At 37.6% G+C, this 27583-nt stretch overlaps 1 protein-coding gene across 1 annotated transcript in view; it reads right to left on the bottom strand.

The window, feature by feature from the left end:
- Nucleotides 1-27583, bottom strand: part of LOC126758996 (uncharacterized) — a 332624-nt gene that overhangs the window by 304512 nt on the left and 529 nt on the right. The gene's annotated exons all lie outside the window — the stretch shown is intronic.

Here is a 27583-nt window from a genome sequence, read left to right on the forward strand (position 1 = left end):
ATTATAAATGTGGGTGCTTTTCTGCAAAAAAACTTGCTAAATATACCGTTATTCGATTATTGCTTGCATATAATTTTTATTGTGGTACTTTTTGTTGTAATTTTTATGATAAAATCATTTGTGGTTAAATTGTGAATTTCCAAAATTTGCCAAACGCCAGTTCGTTATTAGTTTCGCTTTGTAAAGCACGTGCTTTAAAGTTCCGCCAAAGCTCCCCGAGCAGCTATTAAATTGTTTGCGTCGCACGAACTTCATGTGTGCGCTTATTTGCTACATTTATATACATATGTTTTTATGCACATATACATAAATATATATATATTATTATTATTTCTTCACACACAAAATACTATTTATTTAAAATTCACTGGTTTACAAAATATTTTCGACAGTGCGCACCACAAAAAAGGCACTGACCATGCATATTTATTTCAACTACAAGTTCGGACAACCGCAATTGTTGTGCTATTAAATTACAATTTTATGACCAATCGTGGTTAAATGGTGAGCCAGTTAAATATAAGCATAAACTAGAAACGAATATGAGCAAAATAAATTGTTGGGCGGGAGCGAAGGCTGCATATTGATTAAAATTGAAAAGCACAGAGCTGAAAAAGTTGAAAATATTTTTGTTGCATAAGAAAAACTGTTAATTGAATATAACCACAAAGTGTTGTATGCATGAATATTAATTAGTTTTGACAAATTATTAGTTTTAGAATAATATTTTTAGTTTAGTGGCTGTGAAAGTTCAATTCAAATATTATGAAACAAATGGGCATGAAATCAATTATTTAATAAAAGACTTGCATAAATCGTAGTTCTATAATTCGAAGTTCTTCATAACTCAAACTCTTGAATTTGCAATAGAAGTCAAAATTCATACAATTTTCCTTCCACAACTCGAAGTCTAGATAAGCTTTTGAATATAAAATTGAACTTCAAGCATAGAGGGTTTTATAAGCGAATGTTCTCAATTTTTTTTTCTCGATGTTCATTATAACTTTAGCATACTCCAGAACTCTAAATTGGGGTTGATGCATATAATAGACAACAAACCATCACACCGTATTTGGAAGAAAAGGTTTCAAGTCACACTAAAAGATGGTGAATGGCGCAGAAGTATGCGATTCGCCAGCAGAGCCTAGAACATCCATACGGACGGATTAAAAATAGTCAATGAAGTGGGAGCTGAAATCCATTACTCGGAACTGAGTCTTAGAAGCCTCTCAAGCTTTCGGAATGCTGAAATATCTACCAAGCGAAAGTATTTGCGGTCAGGAAACCGGTTGAGATAGCTAGCAATGAAGGAAACAATATGAAAATGTCAATATATACGCGGTAATTAAGGCAATAGCCTTACAACCCATGACGTCAGAGGTAGGCAGGCAGATACTGTCCATAGCCAGGATGTAATGAAGGTAATAGTCTGACATCGCATTACATCAGAGATAGGGAGGTAGATGCCAGAAAGCGGCTACATATATACTGGGATCCAGGCCACGAAAGGAGCACGAATTCCGGGAACGAAATAACTGCTGAGATTGGCAAAAGTGCCATCCATATGGCTGCCGAACCAGTACAGGAAATATGGAAGTCACTAAAAGCGATATAAAATGAAGTTTTAAAGACTGTCAGACGGATCAGGACGAGATGAAATATCTTAAGGACATACAGGATAGCAAGAACATATGGAAGAGCTCCGACGAAAACACGTAGGCTTTTTACTTACATAGTCTCGAGAAGCCGGCTTGGTGGTTGTTAGCCTAATGACAGATCACAACCTACAGGCATCACATGCGAGCCGGATTAGCAAAAATAAAGACGATACATGCAAAAAAAAAGCAGAGAAGCAGGCAAAAGAAAGATGCTGGAGTACCTTCAATGCTTCTGTGCAGCCTTTTCAAGAACTCGTCTTAGATATCTAGGAGCAACGCAGTTTAAGTGACTAGAAGATATCTCTCAACTAAAGACATCAAATTACGCTTAAGTTTCCCAAAACGTATTGACGACCTGTATGACGAATGCTCCAGCTCAAAATAAACTGAATTTGAATCTGGCAATACTAAAGATCAGTTGGGGTATGTATGGCGTGACAAACGGCCAGTACAACCGAAGGGTTCAAACTAAAATGAATATGGTTCTGGCATTACTAAGGACCAGTAGGTCAATGTTTGGTGTAACAGCCGACCAGGTGGCCTACGATATTCTGTAACTCGATTCGAAAAAAAGTTTACTCGAATTCGGATTTTTTATATTCTGTAACTCGATTTTCGGATTTTCAAGCCAATTTTCGAATAAAATATTCGTTAGCTTTTGAGTTGTAGAAAGCAAAAACGAAAATTGTATGTATGTATTCTTGCACAGGGTGGTCCAACTTTCGCATAATTATAAAGTAGATCCGAATTTCGAATAGAATACATTTTCGAATCGAGATACAGAATAGGGTCCCAGTATCGCTGTTCCCATGACAATCGGGTCAAGAACATGAAACGGCCCAAATTTTTTATCCGGTCAAGGACTGTCCACTCCGCAGAACTTTGCTGCTGCAACAACAAAAACAACTTAACCTATCCTAACAATAAGAGTAAGTAACTAGTTGAGAACTTAACCTGCTAAATGAAAGCAAATATACAAAGGTTAACCACTCTTTTTGGAAACCATACTACAAATACCGTTACTTCTTAAGCAATCTCACAATTAATTACCTTACAAAACAACTATCTGCTTGAGTACCATGGCACAAATGATTTAAATTCACTTTAAAAATCAAAATGAAAGCAAATCCCACAACACTCGTCCTTGGCCGCTCCTACAAGCCCAGCACATAACCTCAAAGTGAAAGACAAATAATACTTTTTCCTTATAACTTTCACTGGATAACTCATTAATTACGACGAAATGTACCAAAGAGTGTTTTTACTTTCAGATAAAATTAATCATGCACGATTCTTTTAAATCTCAACTTATCTTATTGACTCTTTAAAGTGCACAACCTGCGCTCTCAACTCGCAACTCACAATCATTAATTTATATTTACATTCGTATTATATAGTATGCAGTACTTACAAGTATTAAGCGCGCGTGAAAATAAGAAAAACATTTTCAGTGGATATTAATCAGTATAAATGTCAGTAATGAAAACAATAATACACTCATGCAATCCCAAAGGAGTGAAAGCAAACGAGCCACCAACAACAGCAACAGCAATGACAAAAAGTTGTTTGTAAATTATATAAAAGCGAGTGCGGCATACATTAATGTTGAAGTAATGAGTACATATAATGTGGTATTTATGTAATTAATGCTGAAAATAATGATGTACGTATTTAGTAACGGTTTATAACGCAGTGTGAGAGCAAACAAATTTCAAGGAAATCAATAATTATAAAATGCAAACGGATGCACTTGAAGTTGGTAATACCATACGTCTGTCTAAAGGTGTGCAAGAAGCGCATAACGGTATGAGTAAAAGCGCGAAGCTCAAAAAAAAGCTACAGGGTCCGGCACTCGAAGTGTCGAAATCCCGTACAAGTGCCAATCAAATGGCTAAAGAACTGAAAATATCCGACCGCAGCATCCGACGCATATTGAAAAATGAGCTCAAGGTCAAACCTTACAAGTTCCAAAAGGCCCATGATCTTACACCGAAGCAGCAACAAGTAAGACTTGAAGAGCGAAGCAGTTGCTTCGCTTGGCCGAAGGCGGTCAAATTCCGAACATTGTGTTATCCGACGAAAAAATTTTTCCAAATTGAACGCACAAAGCGCGAGTGAACCAAGAATGGCTGAAAAACAACGTTCCGAACTTCATTACGACCACACAAACGCTCTCGAATTCACCAGATGCGAAACCAATGGCTTATTCTCTCCGGGCCATTTTGGAGAGCAAGGTCCGAAGTAAAAAATACAGCAGTCTCGAGATGCTGAGGAAAGCCATTGTCCGTGAGTGGGCCAAAATACCGGAAAGTCACATTCGGGCAGCTTGCGATTCGTGTTTTGACCATCTCAAGGCCATAGTTAAGGCAAAAGGTGGTCATATCGAGCAAAAATGAATTGGTCTTGAATTCATGATTATTTTCACACATTCTGTAGTTTAAGATAAATAAAAATGATTTTCCAAACCGAATTTTTGGCTTTTTTAATTAGTACACTTCGAGTGCCGGACCCTGTACAGTGACTTTTAATTACAATAATAAAATTATCAAGGACCACGGACGCAATGCGTCATATTGTTAATGTAAGATGATCTTAGAGCAGCATGGAGTCATGTCTAGAAGTTCACGCAAATGAGGAAAGTTCTCTGATTGCCATTCACTTGGGAGTGGCCAAAAATGACTTTTTTACATATGGCTCAAGCAGCTAACGACTACCGGTCTTAGACCAAGTATCCTTTGGGTAGCCAAAAACATCCCTTTTAAGGCGAGCTAAAGTGAGAAGGTGAAACATCCCTCCCCAAGGTTGTGCGCTGGGTTTGGGATCCGCAACGTAAAATCACCCACATTGAAAAGCAGAAAATAGCCTAGGATGATGAACACTGTATACGTACTAAGGATTACGATTTGAGAGCATGCACCTGGAATGTCCGATCCCTTAATTGGGAAGGTGCCGCTGCTGGTTGATGTCCTCGTTAGAGTGAAGGCTGACATCACCGCCGTCCAAGAAATGCGAGGGACGGGAGAAGGACTGAGGCGAGTAGGTCCCGGTGTCATTTACTACAGTGGCCATATAAAAAATCGCAAATTCGGTGTGGGATTCGAGACTGCGTCGTCGAGCCCTAGCGTTCATCCCGGTGGATCTTCTGGTCTAGCCACAATCTGGTACAGAAAGAAGGACGATGCGACCAAAAATATCTATTATGCGCGCTTAGAGCGCACCTATTAGAGCTGCCCCGCCATGATGTCAATATCGGCAAAGAAAGTATCTTCGGCAATACGGTTCGTAAATTCAGCCTCTATGATGAAAAAAGCCACAAATGAATAAAGGCTGATCGACTTCCCCGCGGCCCAAAATATGGTTATCTGAAGTGCTATATTCCAGGACAGGAAAACTCACCAAGCTACCTGGCTGTCTCCGGTTTGAAAAGAAACCAATCAATTTGACCATGTTGTCGTAGAGAAAGAAACGTAGCCAGTGTTTTAGACGTGCATACGCTCCGTGGTCCTAGCATTGACTCAGACCACTATCTTGTTTCAGCTGGATACGCACCCGCCTCTGTCCAGCATATGAACGACAACAAACACAAGGAAGGTTCGACATCCAGAAGATGCGAAGACAACAACTCAGTATAAGAGAACTGTGGGATGGCATTTCAAGCTCCTTCCTTCGGAAAATGGAAAGGAATAGCTGGTACGATGAGGAGTGCCTTGTCGCAGCGGAGAGAAAACAGACTGCCTACCTCGCAACGTTACAATCGACCACAACACGTGCGGGAATAGATACCGAGAGTTGAAGAGGGAAGCGAGACGCATTTGCAGACAAACAAAGAAAGAGGCCGTAATTCGTGAGTAGTGAAGATCTTAATAAGCTGGTCGACAGGGGCAAATGAAACAAGTAAGGAAGGGCTAAGTTCGGGTGTCACCGAACATTTTATACTCTCGCATGGTAAAGTGATAATCGAGATTTCATTATCCGTCATTTACATATTTTTTCAAATACCGTATTTGTGTAAAGTTTTATTCCGCTATCATCATTGGTTCCTAATGTTTATCTCGTATTATACAAAGAAGGCATCAGATGGAATTCAAAATAGCTTTATATTGGAAGAAGGCGTGGTTGTGAACCGATTTCACCCATATTTCGTACATGTCATCAGGGTGTTAAGAAAACATTATATACCGAATTTCATTGAAATCGCTCTAGTAGCTCCTGAGATATGGTTCTTGGTCCATAAGTGGGCGGCGCCACGCCCATTTTCAATTTTTAAAAAAAGCCTGGGGCAGCTTCCTTCTGCCACTTCTTCCGTAAAATTTAGTGTTTCTGACGTTTTTTGTTAGTCGGTTAACGCACTTTTAGTGATTTTGAACATAACCTTTGTATGGGAGGTGGGCGTGGTTATTATCCGATTTCTTCCATTTTTGAACTGTATATGGAAATACCTGAAGAAAACGACTCTGTAGAGTTTGGTTGACATAGCTATAATAGTTTCCGAGATATGTACAAAAAACTTAGTAGGGGGCGGGGCCACGCCCACTTTTCCAAAAAAATTACTTCCAAATATGTCCCTCCCTAATGCGATCCTTTGTGCCAAATTTCACTTTAATATCTTTATTTATGGCTTAGTTATGACACTTTATAGGTTTTCGGTTTCCGCCATTTTGTGGGCGTGGCAGTGGGCCGATTTGCCCATCTTCGAACTTAACCTTCTTATGGAGCCAAGGAATACGTGTACCAAGTTTCATCATGATATCTCAATTTTTACTCAAGTTACAGCTTGCACGGACGGACGGACAGACGGACGGACAGACAGACATCCGGATTTCGACTCTACTCGTCGCCCTGATCACTTTGGTATATATAACCCTATATCTGACTCTTTTAGTTTTAGGACTTACAAACAACCGTTATGTGAACAAAACTATAATACTCTCGTTAGCAACATTGTTGCGAGAGTATAAAAAACGGCCAGAGAGGTGATCTGGTAACCGATTAACAGAGCATACTAATATTGTGGAGGGAACACTTCTCCAGCCGCCTGAATGGCAGTGAAAGCATAACACCAGGAAATTTCGAACCCGATTCCCCAATCGATAGCGATGAAGCAGACGTTCCATTGGCCGACCATGAAGAAGTTCGAATAGCAATTATCCGGTTGAAGAACAAAAAAGCGGCGGGGCCGAAGGATTGCCGGCCGAGCTATTCAAACACGGCGGCGAAGAAGATAAAGAGCATATGTACATCACCCTAATGAAACATCAGAGACAGAGAGTATATGGGTGGGGCGTGTATGTATGTAGTAGTTGACTGCACAGTTCAGCTTTAACACATACATACATATATACCACATAAGTTGATATGCGTGCGCATTTGCAAATATGCCTGCGCGTAAGCAACTTAATTTCACAATTATATGCGTGAGTAGACAATTTTAATTAAATTCTCATTACATACACACCCACACACGCACACATACAAGCACATGTAAAGCTATGTTAAATATGTTATAGCCGGCTATAAACGAATGAATGCGTGAGTGATTCAAATTGGCAATGGCAATCAGCGATTTATATGTTCATATTATAAGTATGTAAGCATTTGTAAGTAAAGGTTCAATGAGCTGCGGTTACATAAAGTGCTACAACAACAGCAACATTACAAAATAAATTGAAAAGGCAGCAGCACAACGCATGTAAAACTGTAAAGCTACACAAACGCAGAGGAATTCACAGCGCCGCAACCTTGATATTAAGCACGATAACTGTTGCAACAACTACAATAGCAACTACAATGATAACAACAGCAAGCAGTGTGTATTAATGCATGTGGCAAGCGCAAATTAATAGCGTATTTGTCTGGCGGCTCAAAAGCAGGCAGGCAGGTGAGCGCCTATAACTGCACAAGGCGGCGACGAGTGCGCAAATGTGGCATAATGGCACGTGCATAATTCACACACACATGCATACGCAAGTTGGCTTCGCATAATAATGCCCACAAAGCATGTATTTATTGAATAACTGAAATTGTGGCAAACTTGGCAAGTTTCGGTGACTTTATTTTACACATTTTTCATACCAATCCTTGGTTTTGGTTTTAAAATTTGTGTTGTTGTTATTTATGTATTTTTTTACAATTAATTTGCGTGTTCGTGCTTCATTTGCATCAGCATTTTGCATTTCGTAATTAATTCAGTGAGTGGAAACCATTGTTGCGCAAAGAAAAATTGAATTTACGTAGATAACTGTAAATGAAATAATATACGAAAAATAAAGAAATGTGAAAAAATTTGAAAAAATGAGAAAAAATAAAAAAAAATGTGAAAAAATCAGTGTACAGGCGCTTTTCGGTTTTTAATCACTTTTAACTGATTTCAGTGCAGCATGGCGTATACGTGATTTTGATTTTGAGTTTGCAGCCATATTGATAGGTTGATATGCTGCTAAAGCCATAACAATATGTGATACCAAATACGTAAACACACATATTGTGCATATACTATATACGCATATGTATGTATACAAATATATTTAAAAGCATATATTTAGTACTTGCCAATAAAAACTTAAAAACAAATTTAAAAGTAATTTTAAAATCATAAAAATCAAATTCCTAAGTTAATAGATTGCAAACACAGATTATCATAATTAAAATTTTCTACAAATCCAAAAACTAAATTTCGGGACTCCAATTTCGGGATTTTCCAACGGGATAAACTTCGGGATTTTTAAATTTCGAGACTTTTATAAAGTTTATAATATATAAAAATGATAGAAATAAGAAAAATTCAGTGTACTGAGGATTTTCCGGTTTTAATCACTTTTAACTGATTTCAGTGCAGCATGACGTATCACGTATGTATGTATGTATATTGATTTTAAGCTTAAAGCCAAAGTGAGGTGATATGCAGCTAAAGCCTAAATTTTCTAAAAATATACAAAAATTTCGGGATCCCGATTTCGGGATTTTCAAACGGGACTAAATTTTCGGGATTTTCATATTTCGCTATTCTTATGAAGTTTATAATATGTAATAATGATTTTAAGCACATATTATTTTACCTAATTATGCTAGGTGAGTACATATGTATGTATGTGTATATCCATTACTAGGTTGGATCTTCCCAGTCCCGTAGCATATATTTCGCATAAAATGGCTAAAGATGATCACACGATCACTAAAGACGAAAGATTATTTATTTTTACAATTTGTACTATTATCAATATACATACATACATACATAGGCTGTTTGTTTTTTTTGGAACTATTAATTTTTTTCAGTCCCGTCACGAAATTTCCTTGGAAATACCCTGAAAAAATTCCTTGAAAATTTTAGCCCTTAATATTAACATTAAGAACTGACCAAGCCGTTTAAAAATTTCCATAGAAAATACACTACAATCGTGCGTTTTTATCTTTAAATTCCTACAGAGAGAGGTATTTTATGGCATCGCTTTGACTTTAGACGCATATTTCTCAGAATTGTTCATTCTACAAAAGTGCCCAGTGCAACAAAGTCTTAATTCACACCGGCGAGGTAGTACGGGGCCTTAAACCCGATTTTTACAAGAATTTCGCATTTTTTTGTATATACATATGTACCTCGTAAATGGCAGGAGCTTTTGAAAAAATGTACATGACAAATTTGTAGAAAATTTTATTTGCTATAAAAAAGGTGCGAAGACAAAATCGCTAACATAAATACTTCTCGAGATATTCGGTTTTTTAAGTAAGGCTTAAATAATCTAATAATAAGGTCTTAAAAAATCTATGAAAATTGCATACAGCCTTACTTAAAAAGCTGAATATCTCGAGAAGTATTGATGATAGCGATTTTGACCTCAGACCTTTTTTATAGCAAATAAAATTTCCTATAAAGTTGTCATTTAAATTGTTTCTATAGCTCTTGTCATTTACGAGATATATAAAAAAAATTGCGAATTTCATGGAAAAATCATCAAAATTGTTTTTTCCTATAATATCCCGAATATTTTAGGGATCACAATTTTCAATTTACGAAATTTAGGCATGAACAAAGTGGCATATATTTTGTTGTAGCGTTTAGTTTAAAAAAATATATTTTCTTATGATATCGCGAATATTTTCGGGATCCCGGATTTTAAATACCGAAATTTTGGCAAAAACAAGCTGGCTAAGTGTTATTTATGGTAGAGTTAGAAACAGAAAATATGTGTTTTCATAATTTTCGGGATCCCGAATTTCAAATCCCGAAATTTTTACACAAACAAGTTGACAAAATATTTTTTATAGTATTGTTAGAAGCAGAAAAAAATGTGTTCTCATAAAATATATTCAATATTTTCAGGATCCCGAATTCAAACACCAAAATTTTGACAGAAACAAGGTGGCTGATTATATTATAGCAGTGCTCTGACAGACATGTACTTAGTCTTCACAAATCAAAACTGTCAATAAACCTCAAATTAAAGGTTATACGAGTATAAGGCACTTTAGGTAGTTTCGGTATAGCATTACTAATAGTTCGGTGACCTGATATAATATTTCTGGTGGAATGAGTTGTTTTTGAGCCAAAAATTAATACAGAAGTTCGTTTATTTTAATCACAGAACAAAGCTCAGCTGATGGGTTTGTCAAAACAAGAAGGAATGAAATACATGTAAATAAAAGTTCTTGTAATTCCCTCAAGAGTTCCTTACGGGAGTATGAGTTAGAGTTTTAAAGTTTCGACTAAGCTTCCAAAGGACGAGATCTAACTATTTACAAAGCTGTCTACGTTTAATAAGTGCCATTATAGTTCGTAGTATATTTTTTTGATTTTTTCAAATTTAAATTTTTCAGTGCCATTAAATTTGGCCTAAAATTTGCCATAAATATTTCCCATGGAAATTTCAATAAATAAACAGCTAATCCGCTAATGAGCTGTACAAATTTTCTATTGTCTAAAACTACAAAATTTGTTATTGTTGCATTAAAATTTAATTATTTACATTTCAATGGGCTAATCCCGGCGGAATAATGGTGGCGAGTGAAGTTATGGAACATTTATTATCACGTTTGTTTTGGTAGGTGGGGTTGGCATAGTGGAGAGTATAAATGTATACATTAGTGCTTTTATAAAACAGGTGTAGAGCTTACAACTTTTTCGTTTAGTACAACACATTAATTAACTATACATTTTGGCAAAAATGTTGCATATTATTTAGCAAGCGGAAGCATTGTTGAAAATTTAATGGAAATAGCGCAAATAAATAGAGTCTAACACCTAAGGCAGTGCGTGCTAATTGACATGTTGTTGCACAATGTCAGCTATGCTAGCTGTGTAAATATTCATGAAATTTAGAATTCCGAAAAAATCGCATAATAGTAGATTTACCGTTACATGTTGTGGCTTAATTTTAAACTAAACACCGGTAAATGCCTGCAAATTGTTGACTAAACCGCCTAAATGTATGCAACAATGCTGATTGCCAGTTGTTGCAGTTCACGTGGAAACCGCAGACGAACTTTTTGCTGTTGTTGTTGCTATTTATTTAATTTTTTGGTGCGAAAAGTGCAAAGTAAACAGTTTAGTCGAAAAATTGGACTGTGAAATTCAATTTGTGTAGCGGAAATGCCAATACAAGCACATTTAAATTGCGATCTTATTTTATTTAACAATTGAAAATAAGGCGGAGAGGCTCTCACATACTTCGTTAGCCTCAGTAAGTTGTTAAGATAACCCTTCGTATTTCAGAAAAATGTATAAGCGCTTAAGTCCTGCCTCCTCACGAAGTATAAAACTCATCGGTTAAGGAGACTGCCTTCGATGTCCGAAAGAGACCATTTCAAGTCGGTAAAAAATAAAAAGGCATTGATACGTAACTACGGATTAAGTTCCGCTTTTGACAACGCTGTCTTCGTTGTTCAAACTGGTCTAAAATATAGTAACTCGAACCCTTCCTCGTTTACTACTCTATCTTCTATTTCAGAAAGAGTATATAGAAAGACGTGTAGTTGGTTTCTCCATATGTCGGATCTCACAAACTGTTTGTTTTTTCTTAATTTGAAAGGGAAAGTAAATTTTCGAAAATATTCTTCCTTTTTGCCTCAACAATGGCGCCACGTTCAACTGGAACTTATAAATTGACTAGTCCTGGAACGTATTACGCTGCTTTTTTAGAAGACGGTCATGTAATTTTACAGCAATTCCTTTACTTCTTAGTCTCTCCATCTTCGGGCTTTCCTCTTATCATGCCTCAAGTTGGCGTAGCAGAAGAAATGGCATGGACTTGAGCTTATATTCTGTTATAACAGATTGGTATAGGTTGGGTTAAGGTCTATACTGTGGGTAATTTCAGTTGGAGAGTTTAAAGTGCCGGTCCGATGTGGTATCTAAAAGCTTCTATATTGTGGATCATAAGGCTTTTACAAAACAACAAAGCGATTTGAGCCTGTCACAAATTTGGTCAGACGGTAGACCACTAGTGTACCACTTTAATCTATCCTAAACCTTGTTGGACTCCGGACTTAACTTTTCGAAACTATGAAGTTGTGTGGAAAGTCAAAATCCTGAGCACATAAGCCTGAACTTTCGCTGAACCCTTGATATTTACAGTTCTCAACTGAATTAGAGGGATCTTAAATAAGTTCATCCTTGATATTCACAGTTCACAACTAAATTAGAGGGATCTTAAAGAATTTCATCCACAAAATTCAACAATAGATCTCTGCCTTTATAGTTTTTCGTTAAGGTCTTTAAACTAAGTTGGGTTTCCACAAGCTTTGAGTATGCGTGGGAGCTCAACGGTTCAAAAGCCAAGCTTTTAGTAGATCTCATCCCAGCTGAATGAGAAAACTAGCACAAGAAACCCTGGATTGAACTCAGAAAGTGAAACTTTTTTCGTCCCAATGTCATTGTATTTGTCAGCCTGGTTTTTCACTAAGGTCTAAGTATAATAGTGTTCGAATTTTTCTCAAAGGTGCAAAAATGTGTTGGAACTAGTGGTCTCGCATGTAAAGTTCTTAGCAAAGCACACAATGTCCAGGGATAATGAATATGTCTGAATCCAATTACGATCTGAAATACAGTTCTTATAGAAGTTGATGGAATGCAAAAAGCAAGGTCCAAGAATCCCTCCAACGAATAATGAACATGAAACTGGATCTAATTAGTATCTGCTATACAGGTCTTACAGAGGTTGATGGAATGCAAAATCCGCTGATAGAAGAGACTTTTCAGTATTTATGTAAATGGATAATGAAGAGAAAATTGACTTTTTTGATTTCTGAATCTCATAAACACGATGGAAAAATGTAGGCATTTTGGCAAAGATTCGAAGTTCTGATTAATTTTCTAATCCTAAAAAATTGCATTGTATCTGTTCAACAAATTAAATAAAAATCACAAAAAATTCTTCAGTAATAAGTGGAATAAAGAAGAAAGACAAACAGATTTTCAATACAAAGGCATGTTCTAACCTTCCTGGTAACCACTTGACATATTCCGTCAACATCTCCGCTTTAAGGCTGTTGATTATGCGCCCATGCCACCGCAATATTCCAATAACTGTAATTGGCAAGCTTGCTTACAGTGCAATGGTTGTGCGTGTTTTGGTGCGCTAAATATTTGCTCAGTTGTAGTTAGTCGATGTTAACCAATTTTCCCGCTTGCACCACATTTCATAATGGAAGGTAAACAGCCACATGTGCACATTTGCAACTCTGTTTGCCAATGAACTTGCGTGTGTGCAAATTACCAAATATTGTTACTCATTTATGTGTTTAACAAATATTAAATAAATATTATAAAGCATACTTTTCGGCGTTAGAACATGGTATCTAAATATTTACATATTTAGCATTTTATGTTAGCTGGTTTGTGCAAAATGGGAAGGGGTTACCATGTTTTTTAACGGAAAACTTTAGGCAGGTCAACATAAAGCTCCATAATTTTTTTTAAAATTCACTTAATACCTGAAACTTTCACCGAAAGGAATTAAAAATTTAGCGATCTTTATTTCATTCAAACATTTTCGCTCCTTGATCTCATTTTTGACCTTTACGTCTTTATATTATAACAACTAGATTTTCGATAAACGAAAATGGTCATAGCAAACCTTATGAACACTTGTTCGAGGGCTTAGTTGAGACAAGAGCCATTTTGTTTTAAAGACCTCGAATTAACGGCACCTTCAATGAGATATCGGATACGTCCCAAACTTTAAGATGAGATCGAAACCACGATTTAGATCGAACCAATTGTAGGGTTTGGCCGAGGCCATGGTCCAAATCGAACCATTTATATGATAAGACCGCTACTACGATCCACATCATTTGTGGGATAAGACTGAGTCTGCAATCCTTAACAATAAGACCTGTGACCTCGGTCCCTCCTGTGGTCATTTGTAGGAAAAAACCTTGCCAAAACTCCAAATAAAACCAATTGTAGGATAAGATCGAGACCACACTGCATATATAATCCAACCAGTTTTAGGAAAATTCTTCCACCTCGATTTACATCAATTCATTTGTAGAATACGACCGAGACTACGATCCAAATCGATTTTCTTGTACAATAAGACGAAGGCCACGCTCCAACTTAAACAGTTTGTAGGATGAAACCGATACAAAGTCTTAGACGGATATGTGAGCTTTAGGGCGATGGAAGAGGATTCCCACGACAGCCGGGTATAAGTATACTGAACGAACTCGGGCTATTATTCGGCCAAAAACTGTCCTGTTCCTGAAACTACTTTAGGAATCCGCTAAAACAACAACAGCAACCCGTAAAGATAAAATATGACTATGAAAACTTGAGATAGTTATACGCGAAATCGTCTCCCTTTGTATAAAAGCGAAAATCTCGATAAAATTCGCTATTAACTACGCTGTAAAAGGAGCTCAGGATTGCTTAAGACTAGAACTGAGTTCGCTGAAAGAGGCTTACGACGACCGAATTGCGAAAAAGTAAAAAACTTCTTAGAAAATTTAGTGTCAACGGTTCTAAACACTTCCTGGATCATAGACGAGATAAATTCGAAAACTTCATATTACAAATGAAGAGAAAATATTTTTAAGAGTAACTTTCGTTGCTATATAGAAAATATTTATTGGTCTCTTAAGACTTCTTTTTGCCGCAGGCTATTTGAAGGCTCACCTTTGTCGTTATCTCAGCGCGTAAATCAAACCGCATCCAAGCTGACAGGAGATCTCGCTGCTTCTCCTGTCGAAATGTACGAAGCAGTTCACTAGTTGCCTCACGACTTCCAACCCAGAAAACTGGATAAAGTTGAACGAGATTTTCGGCCCTTTGTCGCATGACTTCCAACCCAGAAGTGTGCGATATTTTCGTCCATTTGTCCATTTGGAAGTCATGACCACACCAGAAAACTGGATAAAGTTGAACGAGATTTTCGTCCCTTTGTGTCTTGACTTCCGAACCAGAAATCTACAATAAATTAAGACGATATTTTCGTACCTTTGTCTCATGACTTCCACACCAGGAATCTGAATATAATTAGACGATATTTTCGTCTCTTTGCCTCTCGACTTCCAAACAAGGAATCCAGAAGAGGTTAGTCTACTTCTAGAAAAAATTAAACGATTTTTTCGCCTCTTTGCCTGAGTAAAAGTAACTCTCTTTTCAGCGCTGCGTTTCATAAATTCTGAACATTGGAGGCTTTGCCTGTCTACAGAGTTTCGACTAATATGAGTATCATGGTTTTAAAAGCCTGAATGAAGCTACACTACGGAGGGAAATCTGTTCTGTGCGGATATCAAGGCCCGAAGCTTGTTTCCCTCCTAAAATAGAGGCTTCATTGTGTTTAATAATAAAATGACGAAGTTATACTTGATGCCACAAACCATAGTTTCACATTGCCAATTTTAAATTTTATTTCAAATTTGTGCAACTAATTTTTGCTCTCTCAATTCCTACACAAAACTGCGCAGCTACAACAAATTTTAAATTGAAATTGTAATAGAAAAATGTCCCCATCCACACATACACGCACAGTTGAGTAAAAGGTCACAATATTTGGCATGCTGCTACATGCGACATAGCACTTGCGGCATGTTGTATGCACTCATTGGTTACAAAAACGCATTGTTGCATGCAACAAGGCAGGAAAGTGCTGGCGGTTTGGCAGGTGGGGTACCTAATTGAACAATGAACGCTGACATGCACGCATATTGCATGCCACACAATTCCACTGGCACGAATTTTATATGTTGCAAGCAATACTCAACCAGTGAGGCCTTGTAGCATGCATTGTTGAGCAAATTAATGTTAAAAAAAAATTAAAAAAAAAATAAAATGTAGAAAAAATGTGAAGTTGTGTAGGAAAAATTCGAAATTAATTTGTTGCAAATTTCCTTGTTGCACAAGTGACATGGCAATGCCGGACTAATTTCGTTTTGTCGCAACTATGGCTGTAGATTTGTATAAAAGATGCATGCTGCATGTGGCAATAAAAAGTTTGCACCTTTTTTCATTTCGAAATTTTTTTCTTGTTGCTGCCACAAATTGACTGCGCTTGTTAGGTACTTGCCACAAATGAACAACAGCTTGTTATACATGCTAACAAGCAGCGTGGTTTGTTAAGCAATTGTATACGTATGTGTGTAAATCCATAGGAAGTACATTCCACAAACCAAAGTCTGAACACGCCATACAGTTTCATATTCAATATACTTATGTTGATGCACCAAAAAATTTGACGAAACTAACAAGTCTTTACAGCGTCCCACGACACTGTGATATATTGTTAAGGCCCAAAAGTCAGCTCACTTTATTTCATCCATTGTTTCTCTACACTATGAAAGCTTGTAATCCGGTTAGACAACCCTTCAAAAGTAGTCATCGTGTTAATCAACAGTTATCTGATTGGCCACAGCTTCTAATGGTCTCGTCTAAATCCAAAGGGTCTACCTCCTTAGAAGCCATCAACAGTATCTTGCAGTTGTGGAACGAATAGAGCCGTAGAACTCCGAATTCCAACAATTCCGATTGTAGCTGATGTAAAATCCTCAACCTCGATAGTGAACTACGACTCAAAACTCGATTTAAGACAATTGTGAAACGAAGTCGTTGGCACCGAGGAGCTCTAATCCGACCACTTTAAATAAACTTGACTTATAGTAATAGTTACACAGATTATTCCGACCAAACATTTTACTTTCCTTTGAACAAGTTTTCGTTCGCAGAATATTTTAATACCCAGAAATTTCCACTAAGTTCATAAAGATCTGTAGTTGGATTCCGTCAGAAATTTTGGTGTAAAAGGGGTAGGCATTGTTATAAGGTAGTTAAAGCACCCACGGATTCTCGAATACTCGAAAGAAGGACTACCAGAGGATCAGTGAAGCTTCAGATATAACGTCTTCAAATACTCGAAGGAAGGAATATCAAGAGATATGTAAAGCTTCAGCTTAAATTTCTTCAGATAGTTGGTAGTTGAAGGAAGGACTGTCAAAGGAATTTGTAAAGCTGCAGTTGGAAGTTCCTCTTGGAATTAGAGAAAGAACTGCCAGAGAATCTATGAAGCTTTAGCTTAAACCTATTCGGATAGTTGTACTGGCGGGAGATCTGTGAAATTCCAGCTTAAACTTCTTCTGACACTTGAAGTAAAGACCGTGAATCTATGAAGCTTCACTTTACACCGCTGCGGATACTTAAAGAAAAGACTGCGGAGATTTCAGCTTAACTCTCTTCGGATAATTGAAACAGGTACTGGGACGGGAACTGTGAATTATTGGATACTTAAAGAAATAACGACTTCATCTTCAGGCTTTTCGGACACTTAAAAAAGGACTGTCAGGAGTTCCATTAACCCTTAGCTAAAACAGCTTCGGATAGTTGAATGACAGACTGCCAGAGGATCTGTGCAGATTCAGCTTAAACCTCTTCGGATAGTTGAAGGAAGTACTGGCAGGAGATCTGTGAAATTTCAACTCAAGACAGTGAATCCATGAAGCTTCACTTTAAACATATAAACCTATTCGGATACTTGAAGGAAAGACTGCAGATCTTTGAAGTTTCAGCTTAAATTTCTTCGGATAGTTTAAAAAGGACGAATAAAATAGAAAAGAGATATGTGAAGCTGTAGCTGAAAACTCTTAAAATACTAACTTTGTCACAATGTGATAATCAGTACTGGTTTCTCAGCGCTTAATTTTGAAGGCAGGCATCTACCTTACGACTTCTGTCAAATTAGAAATACGGCAAATCTTAAACCCCAAAAAACTTGAACCTTAATTTAGTAAAAGCTGGGATTTTCAGCGAAGAATTCTACTTCAAAATGAATTCTACAGTAATATTAGTCGTGTAGGTGAGGACAAGCAAAATAAGCCTTCGTATGGAAAGCTCCATACCGACTACCACTTATTGTGCTAACTTCGAAGTGAGCTGGATAGGAGAAAATGGTCGCAGCAAACATTATGAACACTTGTTCGAGAGCTTAGAAGAAACAATAGCCAATTTGTTAGAGTGGTCTCGAACTAACAGAACCTAAAATAACATATCGGATATTCGAACCTAACTTCGAAGTGAGTTTGGACGGACTGACCTAACTCTTACTAAACTTCCCAAACATCCAATAAAATATTATACTTTATGCAGCTAGTTATGCCAATGCCAAATATCTCTTTCTTAGCGAATACCTTTCGAGTTTACCGTAACTGACGAGTTCACCTGTCTTATCGCAAGTCAGGTAGGTCGCTTCGAGAGTTGTTTCAGCACCTTAGCGCATGGACTCCTAATCGACAAATGTTGTGATAGGATATTTAGCAAGTTATGTGTGATCTCAGTTCATTGTCCAGGTACTGTGGTCTAATGATCCTTCGACTTTTTAAACTTAGTATATGTGCGTTTTTTCTCATATTATACTTATAACTCCGGCTTCCAAATGATGATGCTTTGGTGCTGATAGTCAACTATGTTAGGTAAGTAGTTAATAGAGCCCATCCTGCATTAAGGATTGTTCGACTTTTGCGAGTTCTTAGTTCAAATGATAAAACTGATAACAAACTGTCATTCATCCACCATTAAGGCCTTCGCCACGCCTACTCAACCTAACAGCAACGTCAGCAAACAAAGAGCAGAAAAAAACTCAACAAAGCAACAGCAAGTCATACCAACTCACTTAGCACACCTTACACACTGTGGGCGCTGTGGGTTATTTGCGTGGTTGCCATATTAAGTGTTGTACATGCAACAAGCTTAGCAGGTAGTAGATGTAACCAAAAAAGCAAACCAAAAAAGTGCAAATTAAATGCAGAGTACAAATACACAAAGTATAATAAGTATTGTTAATGTAAAAAATTATCAATAAATGAAACATGCCGAGTTCGTGGCATGCGGCAAAAACCACGCAGTTATGACAACAATAAAATTACAGAAAAGAACGAAATAAAAATATATCCACGTGTAAATTGAGTTTACGCTTGAAATTTATGTGCGTCTGTGCATTCAGTTGCATTGCTGCGCTTTTTCTGAGCGTCAATTTGAGTGATTTTTATATAAATTTTCTCAATTTAATTTTTTTCCATTGAAATTTATATTTTATTAACATACTGTTGCCTGCCAACTACTCACTCAGCAATCGTAAATTTTTAACATTTGAATTTAAGCTTAAAAAATGTATACCATTACTTTTTACAGATAGTGTTTTACATTTTTGAATAAAACATGCGCAATTTAATATTTATTGCTACATAAAGAATTTTTTCATTAATAAGCACACGAAATTATGAGAGTCAATTGACTGCATAAATATATATATTTTTTTTAATTTGTCCCAGCAGTAGCTTTTTATAAGGAGTTGCTTTATTGAGCATACTTTTTATAAAAAAAAAAACTATACAATTAAAATTGCTTGAGTCTCTATTGTGCGTCTTTTAACGGCTGATCCATGTAGAGGTACTTTTTTCAATAGTCGCGCATGATATTAAGCTGTCGTGTTATTTTTTTCGCTCAACTTTATTACGAATATTTACGATCTGTAATGAATGTATTTCGCGCGATTCGCTCAACTTATGCTCAACATAATCGGCCTACTGAGAGTACTCTTCGCAAAACCATCACCCATCTTGAGACCCAGCATTCGTTATTGGATAATATTAGACCGAATATACGACGTTCAGCTCGCAGTGAAGAGAACATAGCAGCCATAGCTGAGAGTGAACAGGAAGACCGCGAAGAGTCGATTCGGCGTCGTTCGCAGCAACTCGGACAGATGTCGAGATTTTAAATTGAAAGCGTACAAAATACAGTATGTGAACTGACTATTTTATACTTCAAACTGAAGCTCATGATCTCTGAGACATTCAGTTCCAACAAGTTCCATTTCCCACACCTGGCATTAATCAATGGATTTATTGAGAGAACAATTCGGTGAGCAGATAGATACTATCACGCAAAATCATGTGATATCACACCGTTAGACTGTTTCCTAAGGGGATATGTAAGTTCTAAAGTCAATGTGGACAATCCCGCTTCGATTTCGGCCTTGGAGCAAAACAGCACGCATGTCATTCGCGAGTTACCAGTCGAAATGCTCGAACGAGTCATTGAAGATTCGACTCAACGGATGGACAATCTGAGACGTAGCCGCAGCCAACAGTTGAAAGAGATAATCGTCAGAAAATAAATGCCAAGGAATCTTCTTTCGCATGATAATAAACATTCCCCAATAAATTTGAAGTTTCTGTGTTTTTTCTTTAAAAAGTAAGGAACCCCGAAATGGATCAGCCTTTTTAACTAGATCCGTATTATAAAACGGTAGACACGAAAGTAATTTTTCGTGCAATCAGAAGGGAGAAACCTTTTCGAAACTGCAGACTTTTTATTGTCATTCGCCATTAATAGGAAGGCTGTCAGTCTTCGGCCGAACAAAAATCCAAATACGTCCTGTCAACCTAGAATCGACTGCCGTTGAAACGTAGTTTCACGTCTGAACTTTGATATTTTCTCATACACTGAAGTCTACTTTGTTTTTTTGCCGTGGGGAAAATTTTTCTCTAACAACTGCCAGCACTTCTTAAACTTTAGAATCTCTGAAGCCTCAGTCTGAATATCGAAATCAGAATAAGGTCGTCTTCTAGGCCTTGAAGGTAAAAACTGATCCTCACATGTTCTTCATAATGTGTGAGAGTGAGCTTATTTTCTTACCTAACAAGATAATGATTAAATATTATGTTTTAAAAATTATTTCGGGCGACTGACCGTTGTGGCTGGCTCGAATGAATTCCAGCCGAGAGGACCAATTTTGGAAACTTTTTGCTTTGGGGGCTAGCCTCAACGCGCCGATTATTCTCTTTTAAGTTGTCAATCTTCTTGGGCTTATCTATGTACACAAGCGACTTCACATAACCCCACAAAAACTACTAAAGTGGTGTTAAATCGCATTCGCACCTGTCAATTCAAGCGCGATAAAATCATTAATAATATCCCTATAGCATTCCACATTGACTATAACATTATGGCCGAGTTCATTTTTGAAGAAATGTGGACCAATGATTTTCTCTTTCAATAGATTACACCAAGCAGTTACTTTTTGACTAACAGATGAACTCGAAGAAAGGTCAATTATAGGACTTAAGTTAGTCATATGATATTATAGGTCAAAAGCAGTTAGAAAGCTCGAGTGAGACTGAAAATATACCACGTTATGTGAAAGAAGAGGTATACGCTAAAGAAGTGACTCAACTTCAATACTCATCTCAGATCATATCGGACCATTTCAGGGCCTCCTTCTAAAAAGTAAAAGCTCTATCATGATCTTATATTCTCAGGAATGCAACTAAACTTTAGCTGCATATCTATCCACAACCCTTATGTACCCACCTCACAAATAACTGTATTTCACAACACTCTGCTCATTTTGAACTCGACTGCACAGGAAGGAAACCAATTAACGGCTAATTAACATTAACTTATTTATACAAGTACAAATGTGCGGCATTGAAAGGACAATGGCTGTGTTGAAGTTGAGAGGAAAAACAATATAATGGCGAAACACATTACCCGCATCATTTGCAATACATACAAACTAATATACAAACAAACAAATAATGGCAACGTGTCAAAGTAAGCAAATAAATAAAATGACACAACGGATGCCTTGTGGAAAATGGAAAATGTCGCTAAGCGCAGACCGCGAGTTTTGAAAGGTCGGTTGTGTCTTTACGCACACGTTCTGTCAAGGATGGCACGATTTGGACTCAACTAGATACCAAGACTTCTACCTCCGCGGGTTTGGTCTAGTCGCACCTTACTAAATGAGAACCCCTCACCGTCGCCTATAGTCTTTAATATATGTATATTCGTTTCAAATACTTTAGACGCATCGATAACGTTCAGGTAATGTAACTTCCGCCAGATGGTTCAGTCTCTCACAGCTCGAAGTCCATTGTCCGATTCAAAATTGAAATGCTGTTTAAAAAAAGAAAATATAAATCCATTGTAAATCCTTGAATTCCCCCAGAATACCATTTCCCCACGTTCCAAGAATTTAAAAACTGAGGCTAGCTATTAATTCAGCATACAATTCCTTAAAGACTTATAGATATATCCGGAACCAATAATCAATATTCGAGCCTCAATCTTCGTTCTACATGCTGATAGAAACAGACTCGATCTCTATTTTATAAGATAAAGATTTATGTTCCTTTGCACATTGGCAATGGCGAATACCGAATAAATAGTCCGAATGTATGAAAACACTCCAGCTCTGAGGGTATTCGTCGCAGTATACCACGGGGGAAGCAGAGGAAGAGGAAGACCCTCACTCCTTGGAAAGACGAGGTGGAGAAGAACTGACGGAAAGGAAGAACGACTGGCGCGCTGTTGTAAGCTCGCCTATAAACGAATAAGCGGTCTCTACGTCAATAAAGAAGTAGAATAAGGAAATGGGTAGGATAATAGAATATAAATATATTTCACAATTGACCCGAAAAGTTTCGGTATTTAGGGAAGACCTATTTTATTTAACTTTCTTTTCTTGATAAATGATCAAAATATGTTTTACGGAACTTCAGAGCAAACTACATTTATTCCCTATTTCCCAATTCTATATCCTTCAAATCACATTGTAAAAATTTCCTACTGCCTCTCGGCTTCGTGTACTTATGGCCGCGAAACGTGCAATCAGCGAGCATACTTACGATGTGCTTATCTCAACGCTCAAGCGGAATTGCGACCATGCGTGTTGTTGTAATGCACGATTATTGTTTTATTTACACAATGCCGTTGTTACTCTTGTTGTTGTAATTCTTGTCTTAAGCGCAAACGGCACGTAGTAAGTGCTGAAAGAGCACAGCGGGAATCGGTGCTGAAAGATGATGGTAAAGGAAGAAAATTGAGCGGCAAACAAGAGCGAAGAAAATGCGCTTCCTTGTCTGGAAAGCTTTTAAGAAAAAGAATTGATAGCGAGTTGAAAAGGGCACGAAAAGAGTTGGAAAATAATAAAAGAATGATTTTACCACAGCAGAAATTGCAAGCATTCAATTGGAGGTAGCCACATTAGTGCTATGCGCCGCTGCTAAGGACAGAGTCGAGTTTCGAGTTCTACGAAAAAGGGTCTCAAATTTGGTAAGATGGTTGGTGGATCTACAGAAAGAATAAGAATATGAGAGGTGCCGAAGTTAGGGTTTACTGTTACGGTACACAAGACTGCTACATTTTGTAATGAAAAATATAGGGGAACTCGAGGTAGACAACTTCACGAGCACGAACTTCAAAAGCTGTATTTTATCTTCCTTAAACAAAACCCCAGCAGAATTTGCTCTATAAAGAACTTATCTTCAACTCTGCTTTATTGATTTCAGTGGCGAGTTTTAATAATACGGCCGAAGACACTACATTCACCAATTATCCAACTCTGGAAAAATAAAGGAGAGGTAATACTACTACGTTGTTTTGCTTTCGTTGCTAAAACAATGGATCTAAAACGGTACCAAATAAAACAATCCTAAATATCTTAAAGAAAAGACTTACCACTAGGTGTCAACGTACTATATCTTCTAAACCACTTGAAGAGCCGAAAAGAGCAGTTTGGTCTAAGTTTGCGTGATCTCTATCTATCGACCCGTGACCAGATGAAGATTGAGATCTTTCCTTTGGGTAGATAACAGATTTCAAGTCAGTAATAAAGAGAACTTTAGAACTTTACTATATACTAAAAGCAATACTTTACTTTGAATCTGCCCGGGTGAATTAGATCGACAGTAAAATATTTTCTTACATCGAATGGAAAAGGACAACAAGATTTCTATGAGACAAACAGCGAATATCGCGATACATTGATTCGGTGACGTATTGAACGAAGTTTGGTCTCCGAAATCATATAATTTGGTTTTCTTATGCTATCAGTATAAGCCAGTAAGCCGATACTAGGGACGATCTTAAAATTGGTATGCCTTAGACCACAATATAAAAAGATGGATTCCAAAAACTGAGATATCAAGTTGTATTGGACGAAAATTGGGTTCCAAAATAATACGATTTGGAATTCTAAAGCCGTCAGCGTGAGTAAGTAGGACGCCGCCGGGAGACGATCTTAACTTTGAAATCCCTTGGACCAGCTAAAATTAGTACGAATATTTCGAGGCATGGATTCGAAAAATTGAGAGATCGAGATATGTTTGACGAAGTTTCGTTTCGGAACTCATCGGATTTTGGGCTTTTGAAGACATCTGTAGGAACGTATAAGCCTCTAACGACAGACGACCTTCAAGTTGATATGAATAGATTATCTCAGCGTCTCTGCATTCCTAACGAAAGACCCTTTGCTTATTTTATTTATAAATACCCATGCATGCCTTAGTGTGTGTTCTTTGCACTCATCGCAAGACAACATCCTTGCTTTCACGGCGTCGGTAATTGCGCCAAACAATAGCAAGCAATTTCCCGTTCACACTTAATAGCGCTTCGCTACCGCTACCCCCGTTTACAATGCAAATGCAACACTGCAAGTGCACCTGACGTTGCGCCAATGTGTGTCCGGGCATTTGTGGCAGTGTGCTCCGCAACTTTTTCGCGCCTCATACATTTTTATTTCGCTTTACTTCACGCCACCGAAGGCTTTTGTTTTATTTAGCGCTACTCAGACACCGCACGCCTCGGATTCCTTGCCGCATGCCACACATGCGTGCAGCATACGGGCGCTATCTGCAGTGGTGCGCTCGCTAGAAACCCGCAACTGCTTATCTGCTCCCCATGCGCTACTTATTTGTGGCAACAAATTGCTGTAGTCGCCTGAGTTGTTGTTGCTACTGGCATTACTTTTATTGTTTTCTAAATTTTTGCCCACTAATGCGCTTGGAATGGCATGAAAGTTCGTGCTTGGGCGCAATAAATATCGCCGGAGCGTGTGTGTGTGTGTGTGTGAATAGGGTAGGGTTGCCACAAGCCCATGTTAGCATGTGTGACAAGTGAAAGGTGCAACAAATTGTAGCAACAGCATGTGTCGGTATTGTTTAAATTATTTGCAATAAAGAAGAGTGCAGGCATGTGGTCTCGCGCGCAGCATTCCTGCCACCTAGGGTTTCACAAATTGTTGGGCGATCATAAATTTTCATTGTTATTTCTCCATTTACTTTGATGGAATTTAAAAATGGGAAAATTTCAATTGAACGTGTTGCAATTTGCTGTCAAGTAAACCGTTCAGAGATGGTTAGAACATAAAATGAACCGCTTTCTAAGAAACACGCAACGAGCCGGTAAAAAAAATGTGGAGAGCTTAGCTTTTTGGCTTAAAAACATGCGTCCTTAATACAACGGAAGATCAGGTACCGAAAGTTACTAAGAACCAAACCTTAACGAAAACAGATGCATTGAAAACGTCCCTAAGTAGTGTCTTGAAATCTTCCAAATTGAGTCCGAAAATTCGGTTTATACCCCACACAAACTCATGATTGATTCTCAGTGGTATAAGTCCTAATTGAATGGATATAACAGGAGACCAGACATCAAAAGTAACCAGTAATCACATCCTAAAGGAAAAAGTTGTATTGAAAACTCCTAAAAAAACGGGTTTTTTAAAAGGAACGCTACAAAAGTAGACCGATCGGGACAGCAAACGACGCCACATTTTTTCACGCTCTTTTGACATTTCACTTCAGTAAGGTTTCATGGAAAGATATACGATCCAACAACGAGTCAAAATTACGAAAATTTACTACCGAAATTCAGAGTCAGTGGCCTCAATTTTAAGAGGTCCAGGTCCAATTTATGGTCGTAATAATCATCCTGTCAGATCAACAATTGAGCGTCTAATGGAAAAATTTGAATCCACAGGCACAATACAAAATGGTCCCGTGCCTGAGTGAGGTCGAGAATATTGCTACCGCTAGCACATCAATTGAGGGAGTTCAAAATCAGTGTCTCACACGTCGTTCTCAAGCGTTGGACATCTCTGTGACGTCGTTGTGACGAATTTTGTGAAAAGATCTTTCATCCTTACAAGATCAAAATGAAATAAGAACTGAAATCCCTTGACCATCAGAATCCTCTTATGTTCGTGATTTGGGCTGAGCAACAACTTCAAAATTATCCGAATTTTCATCAAAAAATCATCTTCAGCGGTGAAGCTCAGTACTGGCTGAATGGCATCATCAATAAGCAAAATATGCTTTATTGGTCAGGGAGCAATCCACACGTAATCCATGGATCACCATGGCATACCGAAAAAATTACTGTTTTAAACGGTTTATGACCCGACGGCGTCTTTGGGCTGTATTTCTTCCGCAATGATCAAGACTGCGAATGGCAATCGCTACCGTTTAATGATAACCAAATATTTTTGGCCCGAATTGGATGATATGGACGTGGGCAATATGTGGTTCTAACAGGACGAAGTCATAAGCCACACAGCGAATGTCAAAATCGATTTATTGAAAACAAAGTTTGGTGAACTTGTTGTCTCACGAATTGGCTCAGTCAATTGGCCGGCTCGGTCGTGCGATTTGACGCCGTTAGACTATTTCCTGTGGGCCTACATCAAGTCTATGGTCTATGTCAACAAGCCAGCGCCGATTGATGAACTTCGTGCGAATATCGAACGTGAAATTGCAGCAATATCGGCCGATGTATACTTGAAATTCGTCAAAAAAAGAAATCGAGTTCCATATATAATGGCATTGGAGCACTATTACATATAGCTGCCATACAAACTGAACGATCGGAATCAAGTTCTTGTATGGAAAACTTTCACATTTGACAAGATATATTCACGAAATTTGGTAAAGATTATTTTCTAAGGCAACTATGTAATATCCAAAGAAATTATTCAGATCGATTAACTATAGCATATAGTTGCCATGTAAACCGAACAATCGGGATCGAGAGCTTGTATGAAAAACTTCCTCATTTGAGGACAAATCTTCATGAAATTTGGTTAGAGTAATTGTTCATAGAAGTGATGTAATATTGGAAACAAATTTTCAGAACGGCCCACTATAACATATAGCTGCCATACAAACTGAACGATCGGAATCAAGTTCTTGTTTGGAAAACTTTCACATTTGACGATAAATCTTCACGAAAGTTGGCACAGGTTATTTTCTAAGATAATAATGTAATATACGAATAAATTGTACAGATCGGTTAACTATAGCATATAGCTGCCATACAAACTGAATGATCGAAATCAAATGCTTGCATGAAAAATTCCTCATTTGACGATATATCATCACGAAATTTGGTTAGAGTTATTGTTCATAGAAATTATGTAATATCGGAAAAAATTTTCAGATCGGCCCACTATTGCATATAGCTGCCATACAAACCGAACAATCGGAAGCAAGGGCTTGTATGGAAAACTTTCGCATTTGACGTGGTATCTTCACGCAATTTGACCTAAATTACTGCTTAAGGTAATAATATAATCTCCGAAAAAAATTATTCAGATCGGATTAATATAGCATATAGCTTCCATACAAACTGAACACATAGTTACTAATAGAAAGCACCT

This window comes from Bactrocera neohumeralis, chromosome 5, assembly GCF_024586455.1.
Source record: "Bactrocera neohumeralis isolate Rockhampton chromosome 5, APGP_CSIRO_Bneo_wtdbg2-racon-allhic-juicebox.fasta_v2, whole genome shotgun sequence".
In the NCBI taxonomy this organism is placed as follows: domain Eukaryota; kingdom Metazoa; phylum Arthropoda; class Insecta; order Diptera; family Tephritidae; genus Bactrocera; species Bactrocera neohumeralis.